The 17,134-nt window shown below is 57.0% G+C and overlaps 9 non-coding genes and 2 pseudogenes across 9 annotated transcripts; all 11 read left to right on the forward strand.

The window, feature by feature from the left end:
• The first annotated feature begins 1,026 nt into the window (after nucleotides 1-1,026).
• Nucleotides 1,027-1,145, forward strand: LOC143417321 (5S ribosomal RNA). Its single transcript, XR_013097542.1, has one exon. It is a non-coding gene; the product is annotated as a 5S ribosomal RNA (ribosomal RNA).
• A 1,177-nt stretch (nucleotides 1,146-2,322) lies between these two features.
• On the forward strand, nucleotides 2,323-2,441 carry LOC143417950 (5S ribosomal RNA). The gene has a single exon (XR_013098098.1). It is a non-coding gene; the product is annotated as a 5S ribosomal RNA (ribosomal RNA).
• A 1,012-nt stretch (nucleotides 2,442-3,453) lies between these two features.
• Nucleotides 3,454-3,572, forward strand: LOC143417568 (5S ribosomal RNA; annotated as a pseudogene).
• A 1,489-nt stretch (nucleotides 3,573-5,061) lies between these two features.
• On the forward strand, nucleotides 5,062-5,180 carry LOC143417951 (5S ribosomal RNA). Its single transcript, XR_013098099.1, has one exon. It is a non-coding gene; the product is annotated as a 5S ribosomal RNA (ribosomal RNA).
• A 1,802-nt stretch (nucleotides 5,181-6,982) lies between these two features.
• LOC143417322 (5S ribosomal RNA) lies at nucleotides 6,983-7,101 on the forward strand. Its single transcript, XR_013097543.1, has one exon. It is a non-coding gene; the product is annotated as a 5S ribosomal RNA (ribosomal RNA).
• A 1,178-nt stretch (nucleotides 7,102-8,279) lies between these two features.
• LOC143417938 (5S ribosomal RNA) lies at nucleotides 8,280-8,398 on the forward strand. The gene has a single exon (XR_013098086.1). It is a non-coding gene; the product is annotated as a 5S ribosomal RNA (ribosomal RNA).
• Nucleotides 8,399-9,333: 935 nt separating this feature from the next.
• Nucleotides 9,334-9,452, forward strand: LOC143417569 (5S ribosomal RNA; annotated as a pseudogene).
• Nucleotides 9,453-10,941: 1,489 nt separating this feature from the next.
• Nucleotides 10,942-11,060, forward strand: LOC143417952 (5S ribosomal RNA). The gene has a single exon (XR_013098100.1). It is a non-coding gene; the product is annotated as a 5S ribosomal RNA (ribosomal RNA).
• Nucleotides 11,061-12,978: 1,918 nt separating this feature from the next.
• LOC143417953 (5S ribosomal RNA) lies at nucleotides 12,979-13,097 on the forward strand. Its single transcript, XR_013098101.1, has one exon. It is a non-coding gene; the product is annotated as a 5S ribosomal RNA (ribosomal RNA).
• A 1,842-nt stretch (nucleotides 13,098-14,939) lies between these two features.
• On the forward strand, nucleotides 14,940-15,058 carry LOC143417323 (5S ribosomal RNA). The gene has a single exon (XR_013097544.1). It is a non-coding gene; the product is annotated as a 5S ribosomal RNA (ribosomal RNA).
• Nucleotides 15,059-16,235: 1,177 nt separating this feature from the next.
• Nucleotides 16,236-16,354, forward strand: LOC143417954 (5S ribosomal RNA). Its single transcript, XR_013098102.1, has one exon. It is a non-coding gene; the product is annotated as a 5S ribosomal RNA (ribosomal RNA).
• Nucleotides 16,355-17,134: the final 780 nt, after the last annotated feature.

A 17,134-nucleotide genomic window follows, 5' to 3' on the forward strand; every position in this document is an offset into this window, starting at 1 on the left:
CCAGGGCCTGTGGCACTGGCTGAGGCCACTTACACCACACCAGGGCCTGTGGCTGCTGGCTGAGGCCAATTACACCACACCAGGGCCTGTGGCTGCTGGCTGAGGCCACTTACACCACACCAGGGCCTGTGGCTGCTGGCTGAGGCCACTTACACCACACCAGGGCCTGTGGCTGCTGGCTGAGGCCACTTACACCACACCAGGGCCTGTGGCTGCTGGCTGAGGCCACTTACACCACACCAGGGCCTGTGGCTTCTGGCTGAGGCCACTTACACCACACCAGGGCCTGTGGCTCTTGCTCAGGCCACTTACACCACACCAGGGCCTGTGGCTGCTGGCTGAGGGCACTTACACCACACCAGTGCCTGTGGCTGCTGGCTGAGGGCACTTACACCACACCAGTGCCTGTGGCTGCTGGCTGAGGCCACTTACACCACACCAGGGCATTAGTTGCTATTGAGGCCACTTACACCACACCAGGGCCTGTGGCTGCTGGCTGAGGCCACATACACAACACCAGGGCCTTAGTTGCTATTGAGGCCAATTACACCACACCAGGGCCTGTGGCACTGGCTGAGGCCACTTACACCACACCAGGGCCTGTGGCTGCTGGCTGAGGCCACTTACACCACACAAGGGCCTGTGGCTGCTGGCTGAGGCCACCCACACCACACCAGGGCCTGTGGCTGCTGGCTGAGGCCACTTACACCACACCAGGGCCTGTGGCTCTTGCTCAGGCCACTCATATCACACCAGACCCTGTGCTTCTGGCCGAGGCCATCTTCACCAAACCTGGCCCTGTGCTGCTTGCTGTGGCCATGTACAACACACCAGGCCCTGTGCTGGTTCCTGAGGCCATCTTCAACAATCCAGGGCCTGTGCTGTTAGATAAATGCCAAACTGAGCCTTTGGGTTAGGGTATTATGCAAACATGCAGGTATGGTTATAGGATTGTCTTCGTAACTTCAGGTACTTGCCACCTAATCAGTTGAATCCATAAATTGAGACATTGTGCTGGGGCCAGCAGCTTACGGCCATACCACCCTGAGCACGCCCGACCTCGTCTGATCTCGGAAGCTAAGAAGGGCTGGGCTTGGTTAGTACTTGGATGGGAGACTGCCTGGGAATACCTGGTGCTGTAAGCCTTTCATTTTCATGTCATTGAACCGCTTTTGATCCAGAGAAGGGGTGTATTAAAAGACCAAAAGCAGCTGCCCATTAATGAGGGCACATTAACGACACTGCTTTTGGCTGTTTTCCAATGTCTTGTGCTGCTAGCTGATGCCACCTACACCACACCAGGGCCTGAGTGACCGGCTGGGGCCACTTACACCACATCAGGGCCTGTGGCTCTGGCTGAGGCCACTTACACCACACCAGGGCCTGTGGCTCTGGCTGAGGCCACTTACACCACATCAGGGCCTGTGGCTGCTGGATGAGGCGACTTACACCACACCAAGGGCCTGTGGCTGCTGGCTGAGGCCACCCACACCACACCAGGGCCTGTGGCTGCTGGCTGAGGCCACTTACACCACACCAGGGCCTGTGGCTCTTGCTCAGGCCACTCATATCACACCAGACCCTGTGGCTCTGGCTGAGGCCACTTACACCACACCAGGGCCTGTGGCTCTGGCTTAGGCCACTTACACCACATCAGGGCCTGTGGCTGCTGGATGAGGCGACTTACACCACACCAAGGGCCTGTGGCTGCTGGCTGAGGCCACCCACACCACACCAGGGCCTGTGGCTGCTGGCTGAGGCCACTTACACCACACCAAGGGCCTGTGGCTGCTGGCTGAGGCCACATACACCACACCACGGCCTTATTTGCTTCTGAGGCCACTTACACCACACCAGGGCCTGTGGCTGCTGGCTGAGGCCACATACACCACACCAGGGCCTTAGTTGCTATTGAGGCCAATTACACCACACCAGGGCCTGTTGCTCTTGCTCAGGCCACTTACACCACACCAGGGCCTGTGGCTCTTGCTCAGGCCACTTACTCCACACCAGGGCCTGTGGCTCTTGCTCAGGCCACTCATATCACACCAGGCCCTGTGCTTCTGGCCGAGGCCATCTTCACCAAACCAGGCCCTGTGCTGCTAGCTGTGGCCATGTACAACACACCAGGCCCTGTTCTGGTTCCTGAGGCCATCTTCAACAATCCAGGGCCTGTGCTGTTGGATAAATGCTAAACTGAGCCTTTGGGTTAGGGTATTATGCAAACATGCAGGTATGGTTATAGGATTGTCTTCGTAACTTCAGGTACTTGCCACCTAATCAGTTGAATCCATAAATTGAGACATTGTGCTGGGGCCAGCAGCTTACGGCCATACCACCCTGAGCACGCCCGACCTCGTCTGATCTCGGAAGCTAAGCAGGGCTGGGCTTGGTTAGTACTTGGATGGGAGACTTCCTTGGAATACCTGGTGCTGTAAGCCTTTCATTTTCATGTCATTGAACCGCTTTTGATCCAGAGAAGGGGTGTATTAAAAGACCAAAAGCAGCTGCCCATTAATGAGGGCACATTAACGACATTGCTTTTGGCTGTTTTCCAATGTCTTGTGCTGCTAGCTGATGCCACTTACACCACACCAGGGCCTGAGTGACCGGCTGGGGCCACTTACACCACATCAGGCCCTATGGTTGCTGGCTGAGGCCACTTACACCACACCAGGGCCTGTGGCTGCTGGCTGAGGCCACCTACACCACACCAGGGCATTAGTTGCTATTGAGGCCAATTACACCACACCAGGGTCTGTGGCTCTTGCTCAGGCCACTTACACCACACCAGGGCCTGTGGCTGCTGGATGAGGCGACTTACACCACACCAAGGCCTGTGGCTGCTGGATGAGGCCACTTACACCACACCAGGGCCTTAGTTGCTATTGAGGCCACTTACACCACACCAGGGCCTGTGGCTCTGGCTGAGGCCACTTACACCACACCACGGCCTTATTTGCTTCTGAGGCCACTTACACCACACCAGGGCCTGTGGCTCTGGCTGAGGCCACTTACACCACACCAGGGCCTTAGTTGCTATTGAGGCCAATTACACCACACCAGGGCCTGTGGCTCTTGCTCAGGCCACTTACACCACACCAGGGCCTGTGGCTCTTGCTCAGGCCACTTACTCCACACCAGGGCCTGTGGCTCTTGCTCAGGCCACTCATATCACACCAGGCCCTGTGCTTCTGGCCGAGGCCATCTTCACCAAACCAGGCCCTGTGCTGCTAGCTGTGACCATGTACAACACACCAGGCCCTGTTCTGGTTCCTGAGGCCATCTTCAACAATCCAGGGCCTGTGCTGTTGGATAAATGCTAAACTGAGCCTTTGGGTTAGGGTATTATGCAAACATGCAGGTATGGTTATAGGATTGTCTTCGTAACTCCAGGTACTTGCCACCTAATCACTTGAATCCATAAATTGAGACATTGTGCTGTGGCCAGCAGCTTAGGGCCATACCACCCTGAGCATGCCCGACCACGTCTGATCTCGGAAGCTAAGCAGGGCTGTGCTTGGTTAGTACTTGGATGGGAGACTTCCTTGGAATACCAGGTGCTGTAAGCCTTTCATTTTCATGTCTTTGAACCGCTTTTGATCCAGAGAAGGGGTGTATTAAAAGACCAAAAGCAGCTGCCCATTAATGAGGGCACATTAACGACATTGCTTTTGGCTGTTTTCCAATGTCTTGTGCTGCTAGCTGATGCCACCTACACCACACCAGGGCCTGAGTGACCGGCTGGGGCCACTTACACCACATCAGGGCCTGTGGCTGCTGGCTGAGGCCACTTACACCACACCAGGGCCTGTGGCTGCTGGCTGAGGCCACTTACACCACACCAGGGCATTAGTTGCTATTGAGGCCAATTACACCACACCAGGGTCTGTGGCTCTTGCTCAGGCCACTTACACCACACCAGGGCCTGTGGCACTGGCTGAGGCCACTTACACCACACCAGGGCCTGTGGCTGCTGGCTGAGGCCACTTACACCACACCAGGGCCTGTGGCTGCTGGCTGAGGCCACTTACACCACACCAGGGCCTGTGGCTGCTGGCTGAGGGCACTTACACCACACCAGTGCCTGTGGCTTCTGGCTGAGGCCACTTACACCACACCAGGGCCTGTGGCTCTTGCTCAGGCCACTTACACCACACCAGGGCCTGTGGCTGCTGGCTGAGGGCACTTACACCACACCAGTGCCTGTGGCTGCTGGCTGAGGGCACTTACACCACACCAGTGCCTGTGGCTGCTGGCTGAGGCCACTTACACCACACCAGGGCATTAGTTGCTATTGAGGCCACTTACACCACACCAGGGCCTGTGGCTGCTGGCTGAGGCCACATACACAACACCAGGGCCTTAGTTGCTATTGAGGCCAATTACACCACACCAGGGCCTGTGGCACTGGCTGAGGCCACTTACACCACACCAGGGCCTGTGGCTGCTGGCTGAGGCCACTTACACCACACAATGGCCTGTGGCTGCTGGCTGAGGCCACCCACACCACACCAGGGCCTGTGGCTGCTGGCTGAGGCCACATACACCACACCACGGCCTTATTTGCTTCTGAGGCCACTTACACCACACCAGGGCCTGTGGCTGCTGGCTGAGGCCACATACACCACACCAGGGCCTTAGTTGCTATTGAGGCCAATTACACCACACCAGGGCCTGTTGCTCTTGCTCAGGCCACTTACACCACACCAGGGCCTGTGGCTCTTGCTCAGGCCACTTACTCCACACCAGGGCCTGTGGCTCTTGCTCAGGCCACTCATATCACACCAGGCCCTGTGCTTCTGGCCGAGGCCATCTTCACCAAACCAGGCCCTGTGCTGCTAGCTGTGGCCATGTACAACACACCAGGCCCTGTTCTGGTTCCTGAGGCCATCTTCAACAATCCAGGGCCTGTGCTGTTGGATAAATGCTAAACTGAGCCTTTGGGTTAGGGTATTATGCAAACATGCAGGTATGGTTATAGGATTGTCTTCGTAACTTCAGGTACTTGCCACCTAATCAGTTGAATCCATAAATTGAGACATTGTGCTGGGGCCAGCAGCTTACGGCCATACCACCCTGAGCACGCCCGACCTCGTCTGATCTCGGAAGCTAAGCAGGGCTGGGCTTGGTTAGTACTTGGATGGGAGACTTCCTTGGAATACCTGGTGCTGTAAGCCTTTCATTTTCATGTCATTGAACCGCTTTTGATCCAGAGAAGGGGTGTATTAAAAGACCAAAAGCAGCTGCCCATTAATGAGGGCACATTAACGACATTGCTTTTGGCTGTTTTCCAATGTCTTGTGCTGCTAGCTGATGCCACTTACACCACACCAGGGCCTGAGTGACCGGCTGGGGCCACTTACACCACATCAGGGCCTGTGGTTGCTGGCTGAGGCCACTTACACCACACCAGGGCCTGTGGCTGCTGGCTGAGGCCACCTACACCACACCAGGGCCTTACTTGCTATTGAGGCCAATTACACCACACCAGGGTCTGTGGCTCTTGCTCAGGCCACTTACACCACACCAGGGCCTGTGGCTGCTGGATGAGGCGACTTACACCACACCAAGGCCTGTGGCTGCTGGATGAGGCCACTTACACCACACCAGGGCCTTAGTTGCTATTGAGGCCACTTACACCACACCAGGGCCTGTGGCTCTGGCTGAGGCCACTTACACCACACCACGGCCTTATTTGCTTCTGAGGCCACTTACACCACACCAGGGCCTGTGGCTCTGGCTGAGGCCACTTACACCACACCAGGGCCTGTGGCTCTTGCTCAGGCCACTTACTCCACACCAGGGCCTGTGGCTCTTGCTCAGGCCACTCATATCACACCAGGCCCTGTGCTTCTGGCCGAGGCCATCTTCACCAAACCAGGCCCTGTGCTGCTAGCTGTGACCATGTACACCACACCAGGGCATTAGTTGCTATTGAGGCCAATTACACCACACCAGGGTCTGTGGCTCTTGCTCAGGCCACTTACACCACACCAGGGCCTGTGGCACTGGCTGAGGCCACTTACACCACACCAGGGCCTGTGGCTGCTGGCTGAGGCCACTTACACCACACCAGGGCCTGTGGCTGCTGGCTGAGGCCACTTACACCACACCAGGGCCTGTGGCTGCTGGCTGAGGCCACTTACACCACACCAGGGCCTGTGGCTGCTGGCTGAGGCCACTTACACCACACCAGGGCCTGTGGCTTCTGGCTGAGGCCACTTACACCACACCAGGGCCTGTGGCTCTTGCTCAGGCCACTTACACCACACCAGGGCCTGTGGCTGCTGGCTGAGGGCACTTACACCACACCAGTGCCTGTGGCTGCTGGCTGAGGGCACTTACACCACACCAGTGCCTGTGGCTGCTGGCTGAGGCCACTTACACCACACCAGGGCATTAGTTGCTATTGAGGCCACTTACACCACACCAGGGCCTGTGGCTGCTGGCTGAGGCCACATACACAACACCAGGGCCTTAGTTGCTATTGAGGCCAATTACACCACACCAGGGCCTGTGGCACTGGCTGAGGCCACTTACACCACACCAGGGCCTGTGGCTGCTGGCTGAGGCCACTTACACCACACAAGGGCCTGTGGCTGCTGGCTGAGGCCACCCACACCACACCAGGGCCTGTGGCTGCTGGCTGAGGCCACTTACACCACACCAGGGCCTGTGGCTCTTGCTCAGGCCACTCATATCACACCAGACCCTGTGCTTCTGGCCGAGGCCATCTTCACCAAACCTGGCCCTGTGCTGCTTGCTGTGGCCATGTACAACACACCAGGCCCTGTGCTGGTTCCTGAGGCCATCTTCAACAATCCAGGGCCTGTGCTGTTAGATAAATGCCAAACTGAGCCTTTGGGTTAGGGTATTATGCAAACATGCAGGTATGGTTATAGGATTGTCTTCGTAACTTCAGGTACTTGCCACCTAATCAGTTGAATCCATAAATTGAGACATTGTGCTGGGGCCAGCAGCTTACGGCCATACCACCCTGAGCACGCCCGACCTCGTCTGATCTCGGAAGCTAAGAAGGGCTGGGCTTGGTTAGTACTTGGATGGGAGACTGCCTGGGAATACCTGGTGCTGTAAGCCTTTCATTTTCATGTCATTGAACCGCTTTTGATCCAGAGAAGGGGTGTATTAAAAGACCAAAAGCAGCTGCCCATTAATGAGGGCACATTAACGACACTGCTTTTGGCTGTTTTCCAATGTCTTGTGCTGCTAGCTGATGCCACCTACACCACACCAGGGCCTGAGTGACCGGCTGGGGCCACTTACACCACATCAGGGCCTGTGGCTCTGGCTGAGGCCACTTACACCACACCAGGGCCTGTGGCTCTGGCTGAGGCCACTTACACCACATCAGGGCCTGTGGCTGCTGGATGAGGCGACTTACACCACACCAAGGGCCTGTGGCTGCTGGCTGAGGCCACCCACACCACACCAGGGCCTGTGGCTGCTGGCTGAGGCCACTTACACCACACCAGGGCCTGTGGCTCTTGCTCAGGCCACTCATATCACACCAGACCCTGTGGCTCTGGCTGAGGCCACTTACACCACACCAGGGCCTGTGGCTCTGGCTTAGGCCACTTACACCACATCAGGGCCTGTGGCTGCTGGATGAGGCGACTTACACCACACCAAGGGCCTGTGGCTGCTGGCTGAGGCCACCCACACCACACCAGGGCCTGTGGCTGCTGGCTGAGGCCACTTACACCACACCAAGGGCCTGTGGCTGCTGGCTGAGGCCACATACACCACACCACGGCCTTATTTGCTTCTGAGGCCACTTACACCACACCAGGGCCTGTGGCTGCTGGCTGAGGCCACATACACCACACCAGGGCCTGTTGCTCTTGCTCAGGCCACTTACACCACACCAGGGCCTGTTGCTCTTGCTCAGGCCACTTACACCACACCAGGGCCTGTGGCTCTTGCTCAGGCCACTTACTCCACACCAGGGCCTGTGGCTCTTGCTCAGGCCACTCATATCACACCAGGCCCTGTGCTTCTGGCCGAGGCCATCTTCACCAAACCAGGCCCTGTGCTGCTAGCTGTGGCCATGTACAACACACCAGGCCCTGTTCTGGTTCCTGAGGCCATCTTCAACAATCCAGGGCCTGTGCTGTTGGATAAATGCTAAACTGAGCCTTTGGGTTAGGGTATTATGCAAACATGAAGGTATGGTTATAGGATTGTCTTCGTAACTTCAGGTACTTGCCACCTAATCAGTTGAATCCATAAATTGAGACATTGTGCTGGGGCCAGCAGCTTACGGCCATACCACCCTGAGCACGCCCGACCTCGTCTGATCTCGGAAGCTAAGCAGGGCTGGGCTTGGTTAGTACTTGGATGGGAGACTTCCTTGGAATACCAGGTGCTGTAAGCCTTTCATTTTCATGTCATTGAACCGCTTTTGATCCAGAGAAGGGGTGTATTAAAAGACCAAAAGCAGCTGCCCATTAATGAGGGCACATTAACGACATTGCTTTTGGCTGTTTTCCAATGTCTTGTGCTGCTAGCTGATGCCACTTACACCACACCAGGGCCTGAGTGACCGGCTGGGGCCACTTACACCACATCAGGGCCTGTGGTTGCTGGCTGAGGCCACTTACACCACACCAGGGCCTGTGGCTGCTGGCTGAGGCCACCTACACCACACCAGGGCCTTACTTGCTATTGAGGCCAATTACACCACACCAGGGTCTGTGGCTCTTGCTCAGGCCACTTACACCACACCAGGGCCTGTGGCTGCTGGATGAGGCGACTTACACCACACCAAGGCCTGTGGCTGCTGGATGAGGCCACTTACACCACACCAGGGCCTTAGTTGCTATTGAGGCCACTTACACCACACCAGGGCCTGTGGCTCTGGCTGAGGCCACTTACACCGCACCACGGCCTTATTTGCTTCTGAGGCCACTTACACCACACCAGGGCCTGTGGCTCTGGCTGAGGCCACTTACACCACACCAGGGCCTGTGGCTCTTGCTCAGGCCACTTACTCCACACCAGGGCCTGTGGCTCTTGCTCAGGCCACTCATATCACACCAGGCCCTGTGCTTCTGGCCGAGGCCATCTTCACCAAACCAGGCCCTGTGCTGCTAGCTGTGACCATGTACAACACACCAGGCCCTGTTCTGGTTCCTGAGGCCATCTTCAACAATCCAGGGCCTGTGCTGTTGGATAAATGCTAAACTGAGCCTTTGGGTTAGGGTATTATGCAAACATGCAGGTATGGTTATAGGATTGTCTTCGTAACTCCAGGTACTTGCCACCTAATCACTTGAATCCATAAATTGAGACATTGTGCTGTGGCCAGCAGCTTAGGGCCATACCACCCTGAGCATGCCCGACCACGTCTGATCTCGGAAGCTAAGCAGGGCTGTGCTTGGTTAGTACTTGGATGGGAGACTTCCTTGGAATACCAGGTGCTGTAAGCCTTTCATTTTCATGTCATTGAACCGCTTTTGATCCAGAGAAGGGGTGTATTAAAAGACCAAAAGCAGCTGCCCATTAATGAGGGCACATTAACGACATTGCTTTTGGCTGTTTTCCAATGTCTTGTGCTGCTAGCTGATGCCACCTACACCACACCAGGGCCTGAGTGACCGGCTGGGGCCACTTACACCACATCAGGGCCTGTGGCTGCTGGCTGAGGCCACTTACACCACACCAGGGCCTGTGGCTGCTGGCTGAGGCCACTTACACCACACCAGGGCATTAGTTGCTATTGAGGCCAATTACACCACACCAGGGTCTGTGGCTCTTGCTCAGGCCACTTACACCACACCAGGGCCTGTGGCACTGGCTGAGGCCACTTACACCACACCAGGGCCTGTGGCTGCTGGCTGAGGCCACTTACACCACACCAGGGCCTGTGGCTGCTGGCTGAGGCCACTTACACCACACCAGGGCCTGTGGCTGCTGGCTGAGGGCACTTACACCACACCAGTGCCTGTGGCTTCTGGCTGAGGCCACTTACACCACACCAGGGCCTGTGGCTCTTGCTCAGGCCACTTACACCACACCAGGGCCTGTGGCTGCTGGCTGAGGGCACTTACACCACACCAGTGCCTGTGGCTGCTGGCTGAGGGCACTTACACCACACCAGTGCCTGTGGCTGCTGGCTGAGGCCACTTACACCACACCAGGGCATTAGTTGCTATTGAGGCCACTTACACCACACCAGGGCCTGTGGCTGCTGGCTGAGGCCACATACACAACACCAGGGCCTTAGTTGCTATTGAGGCCAATTACACCACACCAGGGCCTGTGGCACTGGCTGAGGCCACTTACACCACACCAGGGCCTGTGGCTGCTGGCTGAGGCCACTTACACCACACAATGGCCTGTGGCTGCTGGCTGAGGCCACCCACACCACACCAGGGCCTGTGGCTGCTGGCTGAGGCCACATACACCACACCACGGCCTTATTTGCTTCTGAGGCCACTTACACCACACCAGGGCCTGTGGCTGCTGGCTGAGGCCACATACACCACACCAGGGCCTTAGTTGCTATTGAGGCCAATTACACCACACCAGGGCCTGTTGCTCTTGCTCAGGCCACTTACACCACACCAGGGCCTGTGGCTCTTGCTCAGGCCACTTACTCCACACCAGGGCCTGTGGCTCTTGCTCAGGCCACTCATATCACACCAGGCCCTGTGCTTCTGGCCGAGGCCATCTTCACCAAACCAGGCCCTGTGCTGCTAGCTGTGGCCATGTACAACACACCAGGCCCTGTTCTGGTTCCTGAGGCCATCTTCAACAATCCAGGGCCTGTGCTGTTGGATAAATGCTAAACTGAGCCTTTGGGTTAGGGTATTATGCAAACATGCAGGTATGGTTATAGGATTGTCTTCGTAACTTCAGGTACTTGCCACCTAATCAGTTGAATCCATAAATTGAGACATTGTGCTGGGGCCAGCAGCTTACGGCCATACCACCCTGAGCACGCCCGACCTCGTCTGATCTCGGAAGCTAAGCAGGGCTGGGCTTGGTTAGTACTTGGATGGGAGACTTCCTTGGAATACCTGGTGCTGTAAGCCTTTCATTTTCATGTCATTGAACCGCTTTTGATCCAGAGAAGGGGTGTATTAAAAGACCAAAAGCAGCTGCCCATTAATGAGGGCACATTAACGACATTGCTTTTGGCTGTTTTCCAATGTCTTGTGCTGCTAGCTGATGCCACTTACACCACACCAGGGCCTGAGTGACCGGCTGGGGCCACTTACACCACATCAGGGCCTGTGGTTGCTGGCTGAGGCCACTTACACCACACCAGGGCCTGTGGCTGCTGGCTGAGGCCACCTACACCACACCAGGGCCTTACTTGCTATTGAGGCCAATTACACCACACCAGGGTCTGTGGCTCTTGCTCAGGCCACTTACACCACACCAGGGCCTGTGGCTGCTGGATGAGGCGACTTACACCACACCAAGGCCTGTGGCTGCTGGATGAGGCCACTTACACCACACCAGGGCCTTAGTTGCTATTGAGGCCACTTACACCACACCAGGGCCTGTGGCTCTGGCTGAGGCCACTTACACCACACCACGGCCTTATTTGCTTCTGAGGCCACTTACACCACACCAGGGCCTGTGGCTCTGGCTGAGGCCACTTACACCACACCAGGGCCTGTGGCTCTTGCTCAGGCCACTTACTCCACACCAGGGCCTGTGGCTCTTGCTCAGGCCACTCATATCACACCAGGCCCTGTGCTTCTGGCCGAGGCCATCTTCACCAAACCAGGCCCTGTGCTGCTAGCTGTGACCATGTACACCACACCAGGGCATTAGTTGCTATTGAGGCCAATTACACCACACCAGGGTCTGTGGCTCTTGCTCAGGCCACTTACACCACACCAGGGCCTGTGGCACTGGCTGAGGCCACTTACACCACACCAGGGCCTGTGGCTGCTGGCTGAGGCCACTTACACCACACCAGGGCCTGTGGCTGCTGGCTGAGGCCACTTACACCACACCAGGGCCTGTGGCTGCTGGCTGAGGCCACTTACACCACACCAGGGCCTGTGGCTGCTGGCTGAGGCCACTTACACCACACCAGGGCCTGTGGCTGCTGGCTGAGGCCACTTACACCACACCAGGGCCTGTGGCTTCTGGCTGAGGCCACTTACACCACACCAGGGCCTGTGGCTCTTGCTCAGGCCACTTACACCACACCAGGGCCTGTGGCTGCTGGCTGAGGGCACTTACACCACACCAGGGCCTGTGGCTGCTGGCTGAGGCCACATACACAACACCAGGGCCTTAGTTGCTATTGAGGCCAATTACACCACACCAGGGCCTGTGGCACTGGCTGAGGCCACTTACACCACACCAGGGCCTGTGGCTGCTGGCTGAGGCCACTTACACCACACAATGGCCTGTGGCTGCTGGCTGAGGCCACCCACACCACACCAGGGCCTGTGGCTGCTGGCTGAGGCCACATACACCACACCACGGCCTTATTTGCTTCTGAGGCCACTTACACCACACCAGGGCCTGTGGCTGCTGGCTGAGGCCACATACACCACACCAGGGCCTTAGTTGCTATTGAGGCCAATTACACCACACCAGGGCCTGTTGCTCTTGCTCAGGCCACTTACACCACACCAGGGCCTGTGGCTCTTGCTCAGGCCACTTACTCCACACCAGGGCCTGTGGCTCTTGCTCAGGCCACTCATATCACACCAGGCCCTGTGCTTCTGGCCGAGGCCATCTTCACCAAACCAGGCCCTGTGCTGCTAGCTGTGGCCATGTACAACACACCAGGCCCTGTTCTGGTTCCTGAGGCCATCTTCAACAATCCAGGGCCTGTGCTGTTGGATAAATGCTAAACTGAGCCTTTGGGTTAGGGTATTATGCAAACATGCAGGTATGGTTATAGGATTGTCTTCGTAACTTCAGGTACTTGCCACCTAATCAGTTGAATCCATAAATTGAGACATTGTGCTGGGGCCAGCAGCTTACGGCCATACCACCCTGAGCACGCCCGACCTCGTCTGATCTCGGAAGCTAAGCAGGGCTGGGCTTGGTTAGTACTTGGATGGGAGACTTCCTTGGAATACCTGGTGCTGTAAGCCTTTCATTTTCATGTCATTGAACCGCTTTTGATCCAGAGAAGGGGTGTATTAAAAGACCAAAAGCAGCTGCCCATTAATGAGGGCACATTAACGACATTGCTTTTGGCTGTTTTCCAATGTCTTGTGCTGCTAGCTGATGCCACTTACACCACACCAGGGCCTGAGTGACCGGCTGGGGCCACTTACACCACATCAGGGCCTGTGGTTGCTGGCTGAGGCCACTTACACCACACCAGGGCCTGTGGCTGCTGGCTGAGGCCACCTACACCACACCAGGGCCTTACTTGCTATTGAGGCCAATTACACCACACCAGGGTCTGTGGCTCTTGCTCAGGCCACTTACACCACACCAGGGCCTGTGGCTGCTGGATGAGGCGACTTACACCACACCAAGGCCTGTGGCTGCTGGATGAGGCCACTTACACCACACCAGGGCCTTAGTTGCTATTGAGGCCACTTACACCACACCAGGGCCTGTGGCTCTGGCTGAGGCCACTTACACCACACCACGGCCTTATTTGCTTCTGAGGCCACTTACACCACACCAGGGCCTGTGGCTCTGGCTGAGGCCACTTACACCACACCAGGGCCTGTGGCTCTTGCTCAGGCCACTTACTCCACACCAGGGCCTGTGGCTCTTGCTCAGGCCACTCATATCACACCAGGCCCTGTGCTTCTGGCCGAGGCCATCTTCACCAAACCAGGCCCTGTGCTGCTAGCTGTGACCATGTACACCACACCAGGGCATTAGTTGCTATTGAGGCCAATTACACCACACCAGGGTCTGTGGCTCTTGCTCAGGCCACTTACACCACACCAGGGCCTGTGGCACTGGCTGAGGCCACTTACACCACACCAGGGCCTGTGGCTGCTGGCTGAGGCCACTTACACCACACCAGGGCCTGTGGCTGCTGGCTGAGGCCACTTACACCACACCAGGGCCTGTGGCTGCTGGCTGAGGCCACTTACACCACACCAGGGCCTGTGGCTGCTGGCTGAGGCCACTTACACCACACCAGGGCCTGTGGCTGCTGGCTGAGGCCACTTACACCACACCAGGGCCTGTGGCTTCTGGCTGAGGCCACTTACACCACACCAGGGCCTGTGGCTCTTGCTCAGGCCACTTACACCACACCAGGGCCTGTGGCTGCTGGCTGAGGGCACTTACACCACACCAGTGCCTGTGGCTGCTGGCTGAGGGCACTTACACCACACCAGTGCCTGTGGCTGCTGGCTGAGGCCACTTACACCACACCAGGGCATTAGTTGCTATTGAGGCCACTTACACCACACCAGGGCCTGTGGCTGCTGGCTGAGGCCACATACACAACACCAGGGCCTTAGTTGCTATTGAGGCCAATTACACCACACCAGGGCCTGTGGCACTGGCTGAGGCCACTTACACCACACCAGGGCCTGTGGCTGCTGGCTGAGGCCACTTACACCACACAAGGGCCTGTGGCTGCTGGCTGAGGCCACCCACACCACACCAGGGCCTGTGGCTGCTGGCTGAGGCCACTTACACCACACCAGGGCCTGTGGCTCTTGCTCAGGCCACTCATATCACACCAGACCCTGTGCTTCTGGCCGAGGCCATCTTCACCAAACCTGGCCCTGTGCTGCTTGCTGTGGCCATGTACAACACACCAGGCCCTGTGCTGGTTCCTGAGGCCATCTTCAACAATCCAGGGCCTGTGCTGTTAGATAAATGCCAAACTGAGCCTTTGGGTTAGGGTATTATGCAAACATGCAGGTATGGTTATAGGATTGTCTTCGTAACTTCAGGTACTTGCCACCTAATCAGTTGAATCCATAAATTGAGACATTGTGCTGGGGCCAGCAGCTTACGGCCATACCACCCTGAGCACGCCCGACCTCGTCTGATCTCGGAAGCTAAGAAGGGCTGGGCTTGGTTAGTACTTGGATGGGAGACTGCCTGGGAATACCTGGTGCTGTAAGCCTTTCATTTTCATGTCATTGAACCGCTTTTGATCCAGAGAAGGGGTGTATTAAAAGACCAAAAGCAGCTGCCCATTAATGAGGGCACATTAACGACACTGCTTTTGGCTGTTTTCCAATGTCTTGTGCTGCTAGCTGATGCCACCTACACCACACCAGGGCCTGAGTGACCGGCTGGGGCCACTTACACCACATCAGGGCCTGTGGCTCTGGCTGAGGCCACTTACACCACACCAGGGCCTGTGGCTCTGGCTGAGGCCACTTACACCACATCAGGGCCTGTGGCTGCTGGATGAGGCGACTTACACCACACCAAGGGCCTGTGGCTGCTGGCTGAGGCCACCCACACCACACCAGGGCCTGTGGCTGCTGGCTGAGGCCACTTACACCACACCAGGGCCTGTGGCTCTTGCTCAGGCCACTCATATCACACCAGACCCTGTGGCTCTGGCTGAGGCCACTTACACCACACCAGGGCCTGTGGCTCTGGCTTAGGCCACTTACACCACATCAGGGCCTGTGGCTGCTGGATGAGGCGACTTACACCACACCAAGGGCCTGTGGCTGCTGGCTGAGGCCACCCACACCACACCAGGGCCTGTGGCTGCTGGCTGAGGCCACTTACACCACACCAAGGGCCTGTGGCTGCTGGCTGAGGCCACATACACCACACCACGGCCTTATTTGCTTCTGAGGCCACTTACACCACACCAGGGCCTGTGGCTGCTGGCTGAGGCCACATACACCACACCAGGGCCTTAGTTGCTATTGAGGCCAATTACACCACACCAGGGCCTGTTGCTCTTGCTCAGGCCACTTACACCACACCAGGGCCTGTGGCTCTTGCTCAGGCCACTTACTCCACACCAGGGCCTGTGGCTCTTGCTCAGGCCACTCATATCACACCAGGCCCTGTGCTTCTGGCCGAGGCCATCTTCACCAAACCAGGCCCTGTGCTGCTAGCTGTGGCCATGTACAACACACCAGGCCCTGTTCTGGTTCCTGAGGCCATCTTCAACAATCCAGGGCCTGTGCTGTTGGATAAATGCTAAACTGAGCCTTTGGGTTAGGGTATTATGCAAACATGCAGGTATGGTTATAGGATTGTCTTCGTAACTTCAGGTACTTGCCACCTAATCAGTTGAATCCATAAATTGAGACATTGTGCTGGGGCCAGCAGCTTACGGCCATACCACCCTGAGCACGCCCGACCTCGTCTGATCTCGGAAGCTAAGCAGGGCTGGGCTTGGTTAGTACTTGGATGGGAGACTTCCTTGGAATACCTGGTGCTGTAAGCCTTTCATTTTCATGTCATTGAACCGCTTTTGATCCAGAGAAGGGGTGTATTAAAAGACCAAAAGCAGCTGCCCATTAATGAGGGCACATTAACGACATTGCTTTTGGCTGTTTTCCAATGTCTTGTGCTGCTAGCTGATGCCACTTACACCACACCAGGGCCTGAGTGACCGGCTGGGGCCACTTACACCACATCAGGCCCTATGGTTGCTGGCTGAGGCCACTTACACCACACCAGGGCCTGTGGCTGCTGGCTGAGGCCACCTACACCACACCAGGGCATTAGTTGCTATTGAGGCCAATTACACCACACCAGGGTCTGTGGCTCTTGCTCAGGCCACTTACACCACACCAGGGCCTGTGGCTGCTGGATGAGGCGACTTACACCACACCAAGGCCTGTGGCTGCTGGATGAGGCCACTTACACCACACCAGGGCCTTAGTTGCTATTGAGGCCACTTACACCACACCAGGGCCTGTGGCTCTGGCTGAGGCCACTTACACCACACCACGGCCTTATTTGCTTCTGAGGCCACTTACACCACACCAGGGCCTGTGGCTCTGGCTGAGGCCACTTACACCACACCAGGGCCTTAGTTGCTATTGAGGCCAATTACACCACACCAGGGCCTGTGGCTCTTGCTCAGGCCACTTACACCACACCAGGGCCTGTGGCTCTTGCTCAGGCCACTTACTCCACACCAGGGCCTGTGGCTCTTGCTCAGGCCACTCATATCACACCAGGCCCTGTGCTTCTGGCCGAGGCCATCTTCACCAAACCA

This window comes from Maylandia zebra, linkage group LG3, assembly GCF_041146795.1.
Source record: "Maylandia zebra isolate NMK-2024a linkage group LG3, Mzebra_GT3a, whole genome shotgun sequence".
NCBI lineage: Eukaryota > Metazoa > Chordata > Actinopteri > Cichliformes > Cichlidae > Maylandia > Maylandia zebra.